Source organism: Lissotriton vulgaris, unplaced genomic scaffold (assembly GCF_964263255.1).
Source record: "Lissotriton vulgaris unplaced genomic scaffold, aLisVul1.2 SCAFFOLD_301, whole genome shotgun sequence".
Classification (NCBI taxonomy): domain Eukaryota; kingdom Metazoa; phylum Chordata; class Amphibia; order Caudata; family Salamandridae; genus Lissotriton; species Lissotriton vulgaris.
Genome location: NW_028244321.1, coordinates 147,501 through 165,570, shown reverse-complemented (window position 1 = coordinate 165,570; position 18,070 = coordinate 147,501). Strand labels below are relative to the sequence as shown.

Genomic DNA, 18,070 nt, shown 5'->3' with positions numbered 1-18,070 from the left:
TATGGGGGGGCGTCACCCATTACGGATGGGAGCGCCCGGGGGGAGGTGGCCATTGGCCCCTCAACGGGTAGGCGGTCCCTTCTAAGGATGGGACGCCGAAAGGAAAGGGAAGGCGGTCAAGGCCCCTCCCTGGATAGGAGGGGCTACGGGCCCCTCCTGGGAATTTCCCGGGGCCAGGACATCTGCGACGGCAGATGTGGTAAGTTGTGTGGGGTGGGGAGGGGGTCTACGCTACCTCCTAGACACCTCACACGAGTCCTCGGACGACCTTAAAATGGCGTCGAGTTAATTGGGGCCCCCGTCAAGACAAGGGAAATTGGTATGTGCACATGAGGTACAGCCCTCTGTGCGGTCGCCCCTCGCAAGTGAGGGGGTATTTCTGGTTTAGGGATCTGACACCGGTTACGACCTTGCCGTTGGCCCTTAACGTTAGGATGTACAATTTCAAGTCATTAATGTATTGGTAGGATGTTAGTTTCGGCTAGGAGAACCTTTGTATTAGAAATATGTTAAGGTTAGCCAAAACATCGTAATGTGGAAACGAAATTGTACATGATATGAAACTGATATTTTAATATTTTGATTTTGTTTCATATTTTAATAAATACGGCCGGGAAGGGTAACTCCCTTCCCACCTTCCAAAAGTTCAGAACTGTTTCCGGTTTCCCATCCTTGGGGATTGTGTTGAGAGGGGGTGGCGGGTATCTCAGCCATATGAAGGACGAGAGTTATAGCAAAGATATGAAAGGGGGAGCGATAATAAATATGTGATATGGCAATAGTGACACCAAAATAAGCCTCCTATTTATAAAACTGACATGGAAGAAATACTAAAGGTTAACTTCTGAAATTTTAGCCGATGTTAAAAAGATTCTCGTTGTCGGCAGGTCTCGAACCTGCGCGGGGAGACCCCAATGGATTTTTAGTCCATCACCTTAACCACTCTGCCACAACAACAGACTGTGAGGTGTGTGCACATAATCTGTATGCAAGTTTTCAAGGTGTCCCACAGCAAATTCCTGATATTCTGCAATGCACTTTTTAAAAATAATGTTTTTTTCAGCAGGCACATTCTCTCCTCAAAACAAAAATTGCATGCGTATATCTCTAGTTTGGAATACCATAGGCTTGCATGCATACTCTCATGGGTCACTCAAGTTTATTGGACCCTATTGCACTCTGTTTTCGTGCTGCTTTTAGTATATGGCCCATATTACAGAAGTCTACCATCTTTGAGTATTTGAGGCTCCTTTGTAAGTGCTTTATATTTTTTCCTTGAAGAGCTATATAATAAAGGGGTCCGGGAAAGATTGCATTTATGGAAGATAAAAGAAGGCCCACTTGTCTCACCAAATGCTGTAGAGAAACCTGATGTTTTACTCCTGTTATCCTTAGTTCGTTTTTGTTAGACCTTGCATTCTTAAGGTGGTCCCAACCCCACCTTATTGCTTTTCACCTCCGCATTTTGCTGTATCTTTTTGTTGGCCTTAGGACTCTGATCACTTTATCGCTACTAATCAGTGCTGAAGTGCACGTGCTTCTTCCCTAATCATGTGTGTAATTGGAGTATACCTGACTGACAGATTTAATTTACTTGAAAGCCCCTTGTAAAGTGGTATACCATATACCCAGGGACTGATTGTGCCGCCCAAAGAAATAAGCATTTCAAACCTGTCTCAAGGCTGCTACTGCAGTGCCTGTGCTGCAGTGTACTGCCACTTCGACTTGGCATTTAAAACTACTTGCCAAGCCTTAAACTCCAATTTTATTACATATCAGTAACCCCTAAGGTAGGCCCTAGGTAATCCTAGGGGCATCATGCTATGTAAGTAAAAGGTAAGACATGTACTGTGGTAGTTTGTATGTCCTAGTAGTATCAAACAGTCTATTACATTTTTCACTACTGTGAGGTCTGCCCCTCTCATAGGTTAGCATTGGGTATTCCCTTATACTTTTTGGGGGGTAATTCCATATCAGAGAGGAGAAGCTTTATTTATTTATTGATAAATCCTATCTACTGGTGAGGTTGGATTTAATCTTACTATTGTATAAATGCCATTTTTAGAGAGTGAGCATCTCTCTGCACTTACTGCTCTATTTGCATCAAAACCTGTCTTCAATTGACGTCTGGATTGGGCTGCGAGACAGCTACATATGTGCATTCCCTGTAGACAGCCACAACACAGGTCACTCAACTGCAACTGCATTCATCTGCATTCTGATTGGCCTGGGGGAGAGCTCCGCTCCCCTTACCGCAAATATGTTCAAGAACGATAATTTATGTCAGTATGTACAGTATACCTACATCTTATAATCATGTGTGTTTAAATAATTTGTCGTTAGATCGTTTAAATATTGAAAAGGATCTGTTTTTAATAGACATTTTACAAAAACAACTGGTACATTTGGGAATTCTGTAAAGGAAAAACCCAACTGCTGTGACATTGCCAACCACAATGCCGTGACTCGGATTTGAACCGAGGTTGCTGCAGCCACAACGCAGAGTACTAACCACTATACGATCACGGCGAGCTACTTGGTCTCAATAACGTACAGTGACATGAAGAAATTATAATTCAGAACACTCAGGGCTACTCCTGTGATAGGCTGAATGTGTTCATTGCTTCCTCATTCCTTATACAAAGGCTTTATCTCCTCAGTGGTTGATAGGCTGAAACCGTTTCCTGGCCGCCTGCTTGTGAACTGGCAGAAGTCAAAGATCACACATACACTGGTGGGCCTGTGATGGGACACCAATGCAGAGAAACACACCTGGCGCAGATATTCTATTCTGTTTATTAGACCTGCATCTCCCCTGTACCTCCTCAAGCCATCTGTGTGTGAAGCAAGAAAGAGTTAAGGAACGGTCCATCTACACCTTTATTGGGAGGATGCTGCCGTGAGCTCCTCCCAGCTAATCACACAAACAGCAGTAAAGCAAGATAACTACACAGTTAGGGGGGACTGCATGGTTAGGTTTTTGAGGAATTATTGAAACTGACCTCAGTGACCCATAATCAGAGCTGTGGCTAATGACTGCATGCCTAATTATGATGAAGCAAGCACCATGGCTCGTAGGGGCCCCACAACACACTTTTCTTAGCTCATTGAATTAAAGTATAAACTTCTGCCATGTGTGAGTTGTAAAGGCTTGTTAATTTTGTTGCTTTTCAAATTCACTTCTGACAACAAGACGAAGGAACATTGGCGCATCAGACGCTTTGGAAAGTAGCCACCAACCGCAGAGAAAGAGAGAAAGAGGGAAAAGACAGTATGAGGTGTGGAGAAAACAGCAGCAGGTACAAGGAGCTCAAATGAGATTAATGGCGCCTAAATAGAGCACGTAAAGGAACAGTTACAAATCTAAGAAAAGGGAAAGAAAAGACTAGGAAAAACACAGAAAGAGCTTGTAGATGAAATTCTCTTCCAGGAACAGCAGGTTAAGAGAAATGACACAGGGAGCAGTTAAGCTTGTAACACGGGGGAGAATAGAAAAGAAAATGCAGTTTTATGAAGTGTGTTTGCCTAATCCAGCTAGCACTTTTATTTTATTTTGCTATTTGCTTCTTTTATTGGTAAAGTAAGTTTCAAGTGCATGCACAGGTATGACCGAGAGAGCCAGGGTATAATAATTTGAAGCGTTTGCACCAGCGCTAATGAAGGACGAGAGTTATAGCAAAGATATGAAAGGGGAAGCGATAATAAATATGTGATATGGCAATAGTGACACCAAAATAAGCCACCTATTTATAAAACTGACATGGAAGAAATACTAAAGGTTAACTTCTGAAATTGTAGCCGATGTTAAAAAGAATCTCGTTGTCAGCAGGATTTGAACCTGCGCGGGGAGACCCCAATGGATTTCTAGTCCATCGCCTTAACCACTCGGCCACAACAACTAACTGTAAGGCGAGTGCACATAATCTATATGCGAGTTTTCAAGGTGTCCCACAGCAAATTCCTGATATTCTGCAATGCACTTTTTAAAAATAATGTTTTTTTCAGCAGGCACATTCTCTCCTAAAAACAAAAATTGCATGCGTATATCTCTAGTTTGGAATACCATAGGCTTGCATGCATACTCTCATGGGTCACTCAAGTTTATTGGACCCTATTGCACTCTGTTTTCGTGCTGCTTTTAGTATATGGCCCATATTACAGAAGTCTACCATCTTTGAGTATTTGAGGCTCCTTTGTAAGTGCTTTATATTTTTTCCTTGAAGAGCTATATAATAAAGGGGTCCGGGAAAGATTGCATTTATGGAAGATAAAAGAAGGCCCACTTGTCTCACCAAATGCTGTAGAGAAACCTGATGTTTTACTCATGTTATCCTTAGTTCGTTTTTGTTAGACCTTGCATTCTTAAGGTGGTCCCAACCCCACCTTTTTGCTTTTCACCTCCGCATTTTGCTGTATCTTTTTGATGGCCTTAGGACTCTGATCAATTTATCGCTACTAATCAGTGCTGAAGTGCACGTGCTTCTTCCCTAATCATGTGTATAATTGGAGTATACCTGACTGACAGATTTAATTTACTTGAAAGCCCCTTGTAAAGTGGTATACCATATACCCAGGGACTGATTGTGCCACCCAAAGAAATAGCATTTCAAACCTGTCTCAAGCCTGCTACTGCAGTGCCTGTGCTGCAGTGTACTGCCACTTCGACTTGGCATTTAAAACTACTTGCCAAGCCTTAAACCCCAATTTTATTACATATCAGTAACCCCTAAGGTAGGCCCTAGGTAGTCCTAGGGGCATCATGCTATGTAAGTAAAAGGTAAGACATGTACTGTGGTAGTTTGTATGTCCTAGTAGTATCAAACAGTCTATTACATTTTTCACTACTGTGAGATCTGCCCCTCTCATAGGTTAGCATTGGGTATTCCCTTATACTTTTTGGGTGGTAATTCCATATCAGAGAGGAGAAGCTTTATTTATTTATTGATAAATCCTATCTACTGGTGAGGTTGGATTTAATCTTACTATTGTATAAATGCCATTTTTAGGGAGTGAGCATTTCTCTGCACTTACTGCTCTATTTGCATGAAAACCTGTCTTCAATTGACATCTGGATTGGGCTGCGAGACAGCTACATATGTGCATTCCCTGTAGACAGCCACTACACAGGTCACTCAACTGCAACTGCATTCATCTGCATTCTGATTGGCCTGGGGGAGAGCTCCGCTCCCCTTACCGCAAATATGTTCAAGAACGATAATTTATGTCAGTAAGTACAGTATACCTACATCTTATAATCATGTGTGTTTAAATAATTTGTCCTTAGATTGTTTAAATATTGAAAAGGATCTGTTTTTAATAGACATTTTACAAAAACAACTGGTACATTTGGGAATTCTGTAAAGGAAAAACCCAACTGCCGTGACATTGCTAACCACAATCCCGTGACTTGGGTTCGAACCGTGGTTGCTGCGGCCACAACACAGAGTACTAACCACTATACGATCACGGCGAGCTACTTGGGCTCAATTATGTACAGTGACATGGAGAAATTATAATTCAGAACACTCAGGGCTACTCCTGTGATAGGCTGAATGTGTTCATTGCTTCCTCATTCCTTATACAAAGGCTTTATCTCCTCAGTGGTTGATAGGCTGAAACCGTTTCCTGGCCGCCTGCTTGTGAACTGGCAGGAGTCAAAGATCACACATACACTGGTGGGCCTGTGATGTGACACCAATGCAGAGAAACACACCTGGCGCAGATATTCTATTCTGTTTATTAGACCTGCATCTCCCCTGTACCCCCTCAAGCCATCTGTATGTGAAGCAAGAAAGAGTTAAGGAACGGTCCATCTACACTTTTATAGGGAGGATGCTGCCGTGAGCTCCTCCCAGCTAATCACACAAACAGCAGTAAAGCAAGATAACTACACAGTTAGGGGGGACTGCATGGTTAAGTTTTTGAGGAATTATTGAAACTGACCTCAGTGACCCATAATCAGAGCTGTAGCTAGTGACTGCATGCCTAATTATGATGAAGCAAGCACCATGGCTCGTAGGGGCCCCACAACACACTTTTCTTAGCTCTTGAATTAAAGTATAAACTTCTGCCATGTGTGAGTGGTAAAGGCTTGTTAATTTTGTTGCTTTTCAAATTCACGTCTGACAACAAGACGAAGGAACATTGGGGCATCAGACGCTTTGGAAAGTAGCCACCAACCGCAGAGAAAGAGAGAAAGAGGGAAAAGACAGTATGAGGTGTGGAGAAAACAGCAGCAGGTACAAGGAGCTCAAATGAGATTAATGGCGCCTAAATAGAGCACGTAAAGGAACAGTTACAAATCTGAGAAAAGGGAAAGAAAAGACTAGGAAAAAACACAGAAAGAGCTTGTAGATGAAATTCTCTTCCAGGAACAGCAGGTTAAGAGAAATTACACAGGGAGCAGTTAAGCTTGTAACACGGGGGAGAATAGAAAAGAAAATGCAGTTTTATGAAGTGTGTTTGCCTAATCCAGCTAGCACTTTTATTTTATTTCTCTATTTGCTTCTTTTATTGGTAAAGTAAGTTTCAAGTGCATGCACAGGTATGACCGAGAGAGCCAGGGTATAATAATTTGAAGTGTTTGCACCAGCGCTAATGAAGGACGAGAGTTATAGCAAAGATATGAAAGGGGGAGCGATAATAAATATGTGATATGGCAATAGTGACACCAAAATAAGCCACCTATTTATAAAACTGACATGGAAGAAATACTAAAGGTTAACTTCTGAAATTGTAGCCGATGTTAAAAAGATTCTCGTTGTCGGCAGGATTCGAACCTGCGCAGGGAGACCCCAATGGATTTCTAGTCCATCGCCTTAACCACTCGGCAACAACAACTGACTGTAAGGTGTGTGCACATAATCTGTATGCAAGTTTTCAAGGTGTCCCACAGCAAATTCCTGATATTCTGCAATGCACTTTTTAAAAATAATGTTTTTTTCAGCAGGCACATTCTCTCCTAAAAGCAAAAATTGCATGCGTATATCTCTAGTTTGGAATACCATAGGCTTGCATGCATACTCTCATGGGTCACTCAAGTTTTTTGGACCCTATTGCACTCTGTTTTCGTGCTGCTTTTAGTATATGGCCCATATTACAGAAGTCTACCATCTTTGAGCATTTGAGGCTCCTTTGTAAGTGCTTTATATTTTTTCCTTGAAGAGCTATATAATAAAGGGGTCCGGGAAAGATTGCATTTATGGAAGATAAAAGAAGGCCCACTTGTCTCACCAAATGCTGTAGAGAAACCTGATGTTTTACTCATGTTATCCTTAGTTCGTTTTTGTTAGACCTTGCATTCTTAAGGTGGTCCCAACCCCACCTTATTGCTTTTCACATCCGCATTTTGCTGTATCTTTTTGTTGGCCTTAGGACTCTGATCACTTTATCGCTACTAATCAGTGCTGAAGTGCACGTGCTTCTTCCCTAATCATGTGTATAATTGGAGTATACCTGACTGACAGATTTAATTTACTTGAAAGCCCCTTGTAAAGTGGTATACCATATACCCAGGGACTGATTGTGCCACCCAAAGAAATAGCATTTCAAACCTGTCTCAAGACTGCTACTGCAGTGCCTGTGCTGCAGTGTACTGCCACTTCGACTTGGCATTTAAAACTACTTGCCAAGCCTTAAACTCCAATTTTATTACATATCAGTAACCCCTAAGGTAGGCCCTAGGTAGTCCTAGGGGCATCATGCTATGTAAGTAAAAGGTAAGACATGTACTGTGGTAGTTTGTATGTCCTAGTAGTATCAAACAGTCTATTACATTTTTCACTACTGTGAGGTCTGCCCCTCTCATAGGTTAGCATTGGGTATTCCCTTATACTTTTTGGGGGGTAATTCCATATCAGAGAGGAGAAGCTTTATTTATTTATTGATAAATCCTATCTACTGGTGAGGTTGGATTTAATCTTACTATCGTATAAATGCCAATTTTAGAGAGTGAGCATTTCTCTGCACTTACTGCTCTATTTGCATTGAAACCTGTTTTCAATTGACGTCTGGATTGGGCTGCGAGACAGTTACATATGTGCATTCCCTGTAGACAGCCATAACACAGGTCACTCAACTGCAACTGCATTCATCTGCATTCTGATTGGCATGGGGGAGAGCTCCGCTCCCCTTAACGCAAATATGTTCAAGAACGATAATTTATGTCAGTAAGTACAGTATACCTACATCTTATAATCATGTGTGGTTGAATAATTTGTCGTTAGATTGTTTAAATATTGAAAAGGATCTGTTTTTAATAGACATTTTACAAAAACAACTGGTACATTTGGGAATTCTGTAAAGGAAAAACCCAACTGCCGTGACATTGCCAACCACAATGCGGTGACTCGGATTCGAACCGAGGTTGCTGCGGCCACAACGCAGAGTACTAACCACTATACGATCACAGCGAGCTGCTTGGGCTCAATAACGTACAGTGACATGAAGAAATTATAATTCGGAACACTCAGGGCTACTCCTGTGATAGGCTGAATGTGTTCATTGCTTCCTCATTCCTTATACAAAGGCTTTATCTCCTCAGTGGTTGATAGGCTGAAACCGTTTCCTGGCCGCCTGCTTGTGAACTGACAGGAGTCAAAGATCACACACACACTGGTGGGCCTGTGATGGGACACCAATGCAGAGAAACACACCTGGCGCAGATATTCTATTCTGTTTATTAGACCTGCATCTCCCCTGTACCTCCTCAAGCCATCTGTATGTGAAGCAAGAAAGAGTTAAGGAACGGTCCATCTACACTTTTATTGGGAGGATGCTGCCGTGAGCTCCTCCCAGCTAATCACACAAACAGCAGTAAAGCAAGATAACTACACAGTTAGGGGGGACTGCATGATTAGGTTTTTGAGGAATTATTGAAACTGACCTCAGTGACCCATAATCAGAGCTGTGGCTAATGACTGCATGCCTAATTATGATGAAGCAAGCACCATGGCTCGTAGGGGCCCCACAACACACTTTTCTTAGCTCATTGAATTAAAGTATAAACTTCTGCCATGTGTGAGTGGTAAAGGCTTGTTAATTTTGTTGCTTTTCAAATTCATGTCTGACAACAAGACGAAGGAACATTGGGGCATCAGACGCTTTGGAAAGTAGCCACCAACCGCAGAGAAAGAGAGAAAGAGGGAAAAGACAGTATGAGGTGTGGAGAAAACAGCAGCAGGTACAAGGAGCTCAAATGAGATTAATGGCGCCTAAATAGAGCATGTAAAGGAACAGTTACAAATCTAAGAAAAGGGAAAGAAAAGACTAGGAAAAAACACAGAAAGAGCTTGTAGATGAAATTCTCTTCCAGGAACAGCAGGTTAAGAGAAATTACACAGGGAGCAGTTAAGCTTGTAACACTGGGGAGAATAGAAAAGAAAATGCAGTTTTATGAAGTGTGTTTGTCTAATCCAGCTAGCACTTTTATTTTATTTCTCTATTTGCTTCTTTTATTGGTAAAGTAAGTTTCAAGTGCATGCACAGGTATGACCGAGAGAGCCAGGGTATAATAATTTGAAGCGTTTTCACCAGCGCTAATGAAGGACGAGAGTTATAGCAAAGATATGAAAGGGGGAGCGATAATAAATATGTGATATGGTAATAGTGACACCAAAATAAGCCACCTATTTATAAAACTGACATGGAAGAAATACTAAAGGTTAACTTCTGAAATTGTAGCCGATGTTAAAAAGATTCTCGTTGTCGGCAGGATTCGAACCTCTGCGGGGAGACCCTAATGGATTTCTAGTCCATCGCCTTACCACTCGGCCACAACAACTGACTTCAAGGCGTGTGCACATAAACTGTATGCAAGTTTTCAAGGTGTCCCACAGCAAATTCCTTATATTCTGCAATGCACTTTTTAAAAATAATGTTTTTTTCAGCAGGCACATTCTCTACTAAAAACAAAAATTGCATGCGTATATCTCTAGTTTGGAATACCATAGGCTTGCATGCATACTCTCATGGGTCACTCAAGTTTTTTGGACCCTATTGCACTCTGTTTTCATGCTGCTTTTAGTATATGACCCATATTACAGAAGTCTACCATCTTTGAGCATTTGAGGCTCCTTTGTAAGTGCTTTATATTTTTTCCTTGAAGAGCTATATAATAAAGGGGTCCGGGAAAGATTGCATTTATGGAAGATTAAAGTAGGCCCACTTGTCTCACCAAATGCTGTAGAGAAACCTGATGTTTTACTCATGGTATCCTTAGTTCGTTTTTGTTAGACCTTGCATTCTTAAGGTGGTCCCAACCCCACCTTATTGCTTTTCACCTCCGCATTTTGCTGTATCTTTTTGTTGGCCTTAGGACTCTGATCACTTTATCGCTACTAATCAGTGCTGAAGTGCACGTGCTTCTTCCCTAATCATGTGTATAATTGGAGTATACCTGACTGACAGATTTAATTTACTTGAAAGCCCCTTGGAAAGTGGTATACCATGTACCCAGGGACTGATTGTGCCGCCCAAAGAAATAGCATTTCAAACCTGTCTCAAGCCTGCTACTGCAGTGCCTGTGCTGCAGTGTACTGCCACTTCGACTTGGCATTTAAAACTACTTGCCAAGCCTTAAACTCCAATTTTATTACATATCAGTAACCCCTAAGGTAGGCCCTAGGTAGTCCTAGGGGCATCATGCTATGTAAGTAAAAGGTAAGACATGTACTGTGGTAGTTTGTATGTCCTAGTAGTATCAAACAGTCTATTACATTTTTCACTACTGTGAGGTCTGACCCTCTCATAGGTTAAACAACAAGGGGTGGTGATGGACAGAGTTTCTGAATTAAGCAGAATACTCTCACCCAGTCAAGAGATCAGGGCTAGATCCAACACCGTTTTTTAGCTCACTGCACCATCCCAGCTTAGAACCTGGCTGTATGCAAATTAGTCTGTTCCTGTCCCAGTGCATGATGGGAACAGGGCAAACTAAACTACAAAGCCAATTCTTTCACTGGGAAGGAAACAAGCTTCCGGGGACCGGTCTCAGGCATTACAGCCGTCTTCGGCCCGGCTTGCTTGAATCCTGATGGTGCAATGAGCAAGGGACTCACATCTGAGTATACCCTTCCACGCTTATGGTGGACAAAATAATTAAACAACAAGGGGTGGTGATGGACAGAGTTTCTGAATTAAGCAGAATACTCTCACCCAGTCAAGAGATCAGGGCTAGATCCAACACCGTTTTTTAGCTCACTGCACCATCCCAGCTTAGAACCTGGCTGTATGCAAATTAGTCTGTTCCTGTCCCAGTGCATGATGGGATCAGGGCAAACTAAACTACAAAGCCAATTCTTTCACTGGGAAGGAAACAAGCTTCCGGGGGCCGGTTTCTGGCATTACAGCCGTCTTCGGCCCGGCTTGCTTGAATCCTGATGGTGCAATGAGCAAGGGACTCACATCTGAGTATACCCTTCCACGCTTATGGTGGACAAAATAATTAAACAACAAGGGGTGGTGATGGACAGAGTTTCTGAATTAAGCAGAATACTCTCACCCAGTCAAGAGATCAGGGCTAGATCCAACACCGTTTTTTAGCTCACTGCACCATCCCAGCTTAGAACCTGGCTGTATGCAAATTAGTCTGTTCCTGTCCCAGTGCATGATGGGAACAGGGCAAACTAAACTACAAAGCCAATTCTTTCACTGGGAAGGAAACAAGCTTCCGGGGACTGGTTTCTGGCATTACAGCCGTCTTCGGCCCGGCTTGCTTGAATCCTGATGGTGCAATGAGCAAGGGACTCATATCTGAGTATACCCTTCCACGCTTATGGTGGACAAAATAATTAAACAACAAGGGGTGGTGATGGACAGAGTTTCTGAATTAAGCAGAATACTCTCACCCAGTCAAGAGATCAGGGCTAGATCCAACACCGTTTTTTAGCTCACTGCACCATCCCAGCTTAGAACCTGGCTGTATGCAAATTAGTCTGTTCCTGTCCCAGTGCATGATGGGAACAGGGCAAACTAAACTACAAAGCCAATTCTTTCACTGGGAAGGAAACAAGCTTCCGGGGGCCGGTTTCTGGCATTACAGCCGTCTTCGGCCCGGCTTGCTTGAATCCTGATGGTGCAATGAGCAAGGGACTCACATCTGAGTATACCCTTCCACGCTTATGGTGGACAAAATAATTAAACAACAAGGGGTGGTGATGGACAGAATTTCTGAATTAAGCAGAATACTCTCACCCAGTCAAGAGATCAGGGCTAGATCCAACACCGTTTTTTAGCTCACTGCACCATCCCAGCTTGGAACCTGGCTGTATGCAAATTAGTTTGTTCCTGTCCCAGTGCATGATGGGAACAGGGCAAACTAAACTACAAAGCCAATTCTTTCACTGGGAAGGAAACCAGCTTCCGGGGACCGGTTTCTGGCATTACAGCCGTCTTCGGCCCGGCTTGCTTGAATCCTGATGGTGCAATGAGCAAGGGACTCACATCTGAGTATACCCTTCCACGCAATGCCAGAAACTGGTCCCCGGTAGCTTGTCTCCTTTCCAGCCAGGTTCTGAGCTGGGATGGTGCAGTGAGATAAATAACGGTGATGGATCAAGCCCTGATCTTTGGACTGGGTAAGAGTGGTCTGCTTAATTCAGACACTCTGTTCATCACCACCCCCTTTCTGAATCGTTTTTGGCCACTATAGGTGTGGCGGGGTATACTCAGACATGAGTCCCTTTCTCACTGCACCATCAGGATTCAAGCAAGCCGGGCCGAAGACGGCTGAAATGCCAGAAACCGGTCCCCGGTAGCTTGTCTCCTTTCTGGTGAAGAATTGGCTTGGTAGTTTAGTCTGCCCTGTTCCCATGATGCACTGGGCCAGGGACAGACTGATTTGCATATAGCCAGGTTCTGAGCTGGGATGGTGCAGTGAGATAAATAACGGTGATGGATCAAGCCCTGATCTTTGGACTGGGTAAGAGTGGTCTGCTTAATTCAGACACTCTGTTCATCACCACCCCCTTTCTGAATCGTTTTTGGCCACTATAGGTGTGGCGGGGTATACTCAGACATGAGTCCCTTTCTCACTGCACCATCAGGATTCAAGCAAGCCGGGCCGAAGACGGCTGAAATGCCAGAAACCGGTCCCCGGTAGCTTGTCTCCTTTCTGGTGAAGAATTGGCTTGGTAGTTTAGTCTGCCCTGTTCCCATGATGCACTGGGCCAGGGGCAGACTGATTTGCATATAGCCAGGTTCTGAGCTGGGATGGTGCAGTGAGATAAATAACGGTGATGGATCAAGCCCTGATCTTTGGACTGGGTAAGAGTGGTCTGCTTAATTCAGACACTCTGTTCATCACTACCCCCTTTCTGAATCGTTTTTGGCCACTATAGGTGTGGCGGGGTATACTCAGACATGAGTCCCTTTCTCACTGCACCATCAGGATTCAAGCAAGCCGGGCCGAAGACGGCTGAAATGCCAGAAACCGGTCCCCGGTAGCTTGTCTCCTTTCTGGTGAAGAATTGGCTTGGTAGTTTAGTCTGCCCTGTTCCCATGATGCACTGGGCCAGGGACAGACTGATTTGCATATAGCCAGGTTCTGAGCTGGGATGGTGCAGTGAGATAAATAACGGTGATGGATCAAGCCCTGATCTTTGGACTGGGTAAGAGTGGTCTGCTTAATTCAGACACTCTGTTCATCACCACCCCCTTTCTGAATCGTTTTTGGCCACTATAGGTGTGGCGGGGTATACTCAGACATGAGTCCCTTTCTCACTGCACCATCAGGATTCAAGCAAGCCAGGCCGAAGACGGCTGAAATGCCAGAAACCGGTCCCCGGTAGCTTGTCTCCTTTCTGGTGAAGAATTGGCTTGGTAGTTTAGTCTGCCCTGTTCCCATGATGCACTGGGCCAGGGACAGACTGATTTGCATATAGCCAGGTTCTGAGCTGGGATGGTGCAGTGAGATAAATAACGGTGATGGATCAAGCCCTGATCTTTGGACTGGGTAAGAGTGGTCTGCTTAATTCAGACACTCTGTTCATCACCACCCCCTTTCTGAATCCCTCTCATAGGTTAGCATTGGGTATTCCCTTATACTTTTTGGGGGGTAATTCCATATCAGAGAGGAGAAGCTTTATTTATTTATTGATAAATCCTATCTACTGGTGAGGTTGGATTTAATCTTACTATTGTATAAATGCCATTTTTAGAGAGTGAGCATTTCTCTGCACTTACTGCTCTATTTGCATGAAAACCTGTCTTCAATTGACGTCTGGATTGGGCTGAGAGACAGCTACATATGTGCATTCCCTGTAGACAGCCACAACACAGGTCACTCAACTGCAACTGCATTCATCTGCATTCTGATTGGCCTGGGGAGTGCTCCGCTCCCCTTACCGCAAATATGTTCAAGAACGATAATTTATGTCTACCTACATCTTATAATCATGTGTGTTTAAATAATTTGTCGTTAGATCGTTTAAATATTGAAAAGGATCTGTTTTTAATAGACATTTTACAAAAACAACTGGTACATTTGGGAATTCTGTAAAGGAAAAACCCAACTGCCGTGACATTGCCAACCACAATGCCGTGACTCGGATTCGAACAGAGGTTGCTGCGGCCACAACGCAGAGTACTAACCACTATACGATCACGGCGAGCTACTTGGGCTCAATAACGTACAGTGACATGAAGAAATTATAATTCGGAACACTCAGGGCTACTCCTGTGATAGGCTGAATGTGTTCATTGCTTCCTCATTCCTTATACACAGGCTTTATCTCCTCAGTGGTTGATAGGCTGAAACCGTTTCCTGGCCGCCTGCTTGTGAACTGGCAGGAGTCAAAGATCACACATACACTGGTGGGCCTGTAATGGGACACCAATGCAGAGAAACACACCTGGCGCAGATATTCTATTCTGTTTATTAGACCTGTATCTCCCCTGTACCTCCTCAAGCCATCTGTATGTGAAGCAAGAAAGAGTTAAGGAACGGTCCATCTACACTTTTATTGGGAGGATGCTGCCTTGAGCTCCTCCCAGCTAATCACACAAACAGCAGTAAAGCAAGATAACTACACAGTTAGGGGGGACTGCATGGTTAGGTTTTTGAGGAATTATTGAAACTGACCTCAGTGACCCATAATCAGAGCTGTGGCTAATGACTGCATGCCTAATTATGATGAAGCAAGCACCATGGCTCGTAGGGGCCCCACAACACACTTTTCTTAGCTCATTGAATTAAAGTATAAACTTCTGCCATGTGTGAGTGGTAAAGGCGTGTTAATTTTGTTGCTTTTCAAATTCACGTCTGACAACAAGACGAAGGAACATTGGGGCATCAGACGCTTTGGAAAGTAGCCACCAACCGCAGAGAAAGAGAGAAAGAGGGAAAAGACAGTATGAGGTGTGGAGAAAACAGCAGCAGGTACAAGGAGCTCAAATGAGATTAATGGCGCCTAAATAGAGCACGTAAAGGAACAGTTACAAATCTAAGAAAAGACTAGGAAAAAACACAGAAAGAGCTTGTAGATGAAATTCTCTTCCAGGAACAGCAGGTTAAGAGAAATTACACAGGGAGCAGTTAAGCTTGTAACACGGGGGAGAATAGAAAAGAAAATGCAGTTTTATGAAGTGTGTTTGCCTAATCCAGCTAGCACTTTTATTTTATTTCTCTATTTGCTTCTTTTATTGGTAAAGTAAGTTTCAAGTGCATGCACAGGTATGACCGAGAGAGCCAGGGTATAATAATTTGAAGCGTTTGCACCAGCGCTAATGAAGGACGAGAGTTATAGCAAAGATATGAAAGGGGGAGCGATAATAAATATGTGATATGGCAATAGTGACACCAAAATAAGCCACCTATTTATAAAACTGACATGGAAGAAATACTAAAGGTTAACTTCTGAAATTGTAGCCGATGTTAAAAAGATTCTCGTTGTCGGCAGGATTCGAACCTGCGCGGGGAGACCCCAATGGATTTATAGTCCATCACCTTAACCACTCGGCCACAACAACTGACTGTAAGGTGTGTGCACATAATCTGTATGCAAGTTTTCAAGGTGTCCCACAGCAAATTCCTGATATTCTGCAATGCACTTTTTAAAAATAAGGTTTTTTTCAGCAGGCACATTCTCTCCTAAAAACAAAAATTGCATGCGTATATCTCTAGTTTGGAATACCATAGGCTTGCATGCATACTCTCATGGGTCACTCAAGTTTTTTGGACCCTATTGCACTCTGTTTTCGTGCTGCTTTTAGTATATGTCCCATATTACAGAAGTCTACCATCTTTGAGTATTTGAGGCTCCTTTGTAAGTGCTTATATTTTTTCCTTGAAGAGCTATATAATAAAGGGGTCCGGGAAGGATTGCATTTATGGAAGATAAAAGAAGGCCCACTTGTCTCACCAAATGCTGTAGAGAAACCTGATGTTTTACTCATGTTATCCGTAGTTCGTTTTTGTTAGACCTTGCATTCTTAAGGTGGTCCCAACCCCACCTTATTGCTTTTCACCTCCGCATTTTGCTGTATCTTTTTGTTGGCCTTAGGACTCTGATCACTTTATCGCTACTAATCAGTGCTGAAGTGCACGTGCTTCTTCCCTAATCATGTGTATAATTGGAGTATACCTGACTGACAGATTTAATTTACTTGAAAGCCCCTTGTAAAGTGGTATACCATATACCCAGGGACTGATTGTGCCGCCCAAAGAAATAGCATTTCAAACCTGTCTCAAGCCTGCTACTGCAGTTCCAGTGCTGCAGTGTACTGCCACTTCGACTTGGCATTTAAAACTACTTGCCAAGCCTTAAACTCCAATTTTATTACATATCAGTAACCCCTAAGGTAGGCCCTAGGTAGTCCTAGGGGCATCATGCTATGTAAGTAAAAGGTAAGACATGTACTGTGGTAGTTTGTATGTCCTAGTAGTATCAAACAGTCTATTACATTTTTCACTACTGTGAGGTCTGCCCCTCTCATAGGTTAGCATTGGGTATTCCCTTATACTTTTTGGGGGGTAATTCCATATCAGAGAGGAGAAGCTTTATTTATTTATTGATAAATCCTATCTACTGGTGAGGTTGGATTTAATCTTACTATTGTATAAATGCCATTTTTAGAGAGTGAGCATTTCTCTGCACTTACTGCTCTATTTGCATTGAAACCTGTCTTCGATTGACGTCTGGATTGGGCTGCGAGACAGCTACATATGTGCATTCCCTGTAGACAGCCACAACACAGGTCACTCAACTGCAACTGCATTCATCTGCATTCTGATTGGCCTGGGGGAGAGCTCCGCTCCCCTTACCGCAAATATGTTCAAGAACGATAATTTATGTCAGTAAGTACAGTATGCCTACATCTTATAATCATGTGTGTTTAAATAATTTGTTGTTAGATCGTTTAAATATTGAAAAGGATCTGTTTTTAATAGACATTTTACAAAAACAACTGGTACATTTGGGAATTCTGTAAAGGAAAAACCCAACTGCCGTGACATTGCCAACCACAATGCCGTGACTCGGATTCGAACCGAGGTTGCTGCGGCCACAACGCAGAGTACTAACCACTATACGATCAAGGCGAGCTACTTGGGCTCAATAACATACAATGACATGAAGAAATTATAATTCGGAACACTCAGGGCTACTCCTGTGATAGGCTGAATGTGTTCATTGCTTCCTCATTCCTTATACAAAGGCTTTATCTCCTCAGTGGTTGATAGGCTGAAACCGTTTCCTGGCCGCCTGCTTGTGAACTGGCAGGAGTCAAAGATCACACATACACTGGTGGGCCTGTGATGGGACACCAATGCAGAGAAACACACCTGGCGCAGATATTCTATTCTGTTTATTAGACCTGCATCTCCCCTGTACCTCCTCAAGCCATCTGTATGTGAAGCAAGAAAGAGTTAAGGAACGGTCCATCTACACTTTTATTGGGAGGATGCTGCCGTGAGCTCCTCCCAGCTAATCACACAAACAGCAGTAAAGCAAGATAACTACACAGTTAGGGGGGACTGCATGGTTAGGTTTTTGAGGAATTATTGAAACTGACCTCAGTGACCCATAATCAGAGCTGTGGCTAATGACTGCATGCCTAATTATGATGAAGCAAG

The 18,070-nt window shown here is 43.1% G+C and overlaps 3 non-coding genes across 3 annotated transcripts; all 3 read right to left on the bottom strand.

The window, feature by feature from the left end:
• Positions 1–875: 875 nt before the first annotated feature.
• TRNAF-AAA (transfer RNA phenylalanine (anticodon AAA)) lies at positions 876–957 on the bottom strand. Its single transcript has one exon. It is a non-coding gene; the product is annotated as a tRNA-Phe (tRNA).
• Positions 958–3,817: 2,860 nt separating this feature from the next.
• TRNAS-AGA (transfer RNA serine (anticodon AGA)) lies at positions 3,818–3,899 on the bottom strand. The gene has a single exon. It is a non-coding gene; the product is annotated as a tRNA-Ser (tRNA).
• Positions 3,900–15,884: 11,985 nt separating this feature from the next.
• On the bottom strand, positions 15,885–15,966 carry TRNAY-AUA (transfer RNA tyrosine (anticodon AUA)). The gene has a single exon. It is a non-coding gene; the product is annotated as a tRNA-Tyr (tRNA).
• Between the last annotated feature and the right edge of the window lie 2,104 nt (positions 15,967–18,070).